Source organism: Palaemon carinicauda, unplaced genomic scaffold (assembly GCF_036898095.1).
Source record: "Palaemon carinicauda isolate YSFRI2023 unplaced genomic scaffold, ASM3689809v2 scaffold204, whole genome shotgun sequence".
NCBI classification, from domain to species: Eukaryota; Metazoa; Arthropoda; class Malacostraca; order Decapoda; family Palaemonidae; genus Palaemon; species Palaemon carinicauda.
Window position 1 is genome coordinate 78104 of NW_027169635.1, and position 2426 is coordinate 80529.

A 2426-nucleotide genomic window follows, 5' to 3' on the forward strand; every position below is an offset into this window, starting at 1 on the left:
AATGGCATTACCACGTTGGAAACCCCGCTTCTCGTCCGTCCAGCGAGGTTAAGCAACGTCGGTTCTGGTCGGTACTTGGATGGGTGACCACCTGGGGACGCCAGATTCTGTTACCACATCCTCCGAGCCTTCCTTTCAGTTGACTGTGGCAAGACTGAGGAGAGTCGCAGTACCTGTTCTCATTCAAGCAGAGCTTTCAGCCCTACCTTGGAACGTTTCCTAGTTCTCCTTTCCTCATTGACCCATCTATAGTCCGAACGGTCGCCTCAGGATAAGTTCCATGTGGGGCGGTCCAAGTTCCGGTGGCTTCAGGCAATGTTTAACCGGACTTCCTGGCCCCTATGGGACCAGCGGAACTATTAGACCTGCAATGGGTGTTGACCTATGGAGCCTCTTGATGGTAGTGGATATTCTCGTCCTTTCCCCACATTCTTGATGCTGTTCTTGGACTTGTCAAAGGAAAGGGGGGGGGGGGGGCATGTTCCGGTCCAGGCTTATGGTCAAGACCTGAAGGATACCTCTCCATCATTCAGGCAGGCTTAGGGGCCTTAGTCTGGCCCCTCTACAGATCCTACAGCTCCTGCCGAGTCGCCCCGTGCGCGTCGACTTCATGATTCTGGCGTATTCTAACCAGCAGGAGACGCATTTTCACACCTCCACATCTTGCAGTAGAGATACCGGGATGATTGAGATTCTCTCAATACCACCATCGGCTCTCTCATTTCAGGCAGGGGAATGTTCTCTCCGACTATCCGAGCAGAGCCTCGTAGAGAGAGTGTACCTGGGGGTCTTTGTCCTTGGATAACCAGCAAGTCCTGGTCTGTGGGACCTGATCGCGACAGCTTGGAACCTCAAGCTTCCGCTGTTCTTCCCCCCAGTGTCGGACCCCGAGACTCTGGCAAGATGCATTCCGGTGATGGTGGGACAACTTCGATGCCTGCGTCTTCCCTCCTTTTTGTCTGTGGACAATGGGTCTCAACAAGACCAGGTTGTCTGTCAACCTTTCAATGGGAGAGCTCCACTGGGACTATGCGCAGAACGGTTTCTGCACCCTCTGCTTCCCCTGACGGAACTCCCGGGAGAGCTTCTCCCACGGCGCAGACTACTCAAGCAACCACACAGCGACATCTCTCCCAAACCGGGGCGTCGCTTCGGCTTCATGCCTGGAGACACCACGCCTCCTCCTCAAGAAGAGACAACCCGCTACAGTCGCGGTACGGAGGTCGAGTCATCTGCGATAGTCATCCACAGGGGTCTTCCAGGCAAAGTGAAGAGTCTTCGGTGGTTGGTGCCGTGGGAGATATACCTCTTCCCTTGAGGCCTCTTCTCCAGCAATAACGGTCTTATTGCCTTTCGGCGGGAGGAAACTCCTTTCCTCTCTCGGCAATGAAGTCTGTCGCTCAGCCTTTCCCTGACCTTCAGGCTTAAAGGAATAACTTTTTCCTGCCCACTGGATCTATCCTCGCTCATGCGAAGCTACGATCGTCCCTGCCCTAGTCGGAGGAAGACCTCCAACTTGGAGCATGGCTCGGACTTTTAGTCCCTTAAGAGATCTTCTCAAGACCCTTTACGACAGGCCTCGGATTGTATTCCGCCTTGGGTCTCCTGCTCACTCTGGCCACGGCCAGTGTGTAAGCAATCTTCTTGGTCTCTTACGACTCCCCCCTTTCTAAGGAAGAGGGGAAGGCAACATTCAGGTTCGCTCCTGAGTTGTTGGCTAGACTCAGAATCTGGGGGTCCCAGCCCTTCGGTCCAATTCATTCAAGATTTCGAGTCTCCATTCTGTATCTGATGTCCCAAGATCTTCTCTTTCTTGCCAGTAAAGGAATCGAGAGGTTAGCACTGGGAACAGCTGCAGTTTGTCCTCGGTTGCAGCCGATTTGGGAGCACAAGGAGGACACGGGGGAGAGTCACCAGTATACCTCTTCAGCCCGGACTCAAGGACATTCATCTCGACCTGTCTCCAGACTCTCCCCCATCACGTCGCCCTACAGCACGATGTTGGATACATCGCAACATCCCTTGCCTTCGAGTTATACTACTTTGTGACGCAGGTGCTACAAGCTGGAGTCTGGAAGCGTCTAATGACCTTCGCAGCCCGCTTCCTGCAGGGCGTGACCCACAGGAGTCTCGATACGTTTTCTATCGCTCTGTGGTGGCTACACAACAGCTGGTCTAACCTCAGGCTCCTTTTTGGACAGGTAGCAGAAGGTTGAGGGCATTGTTATCAGGTTTTAGTCTGCATGAACGAAAGAAGTATGTGTGGCTCTTATTTCTTTCTTCATCATCCCCTCTACGGGGAAGCAGCATCCTGGTCTCTGCATAGCTGACCTCGAACCTCTGCAGGTAAACCATGCTTCCTTGTGTTCCAAGTATTGAGTTAATACTGTCGCGTCCCCCATACCCTGACGAGGTGGTATTGGGAA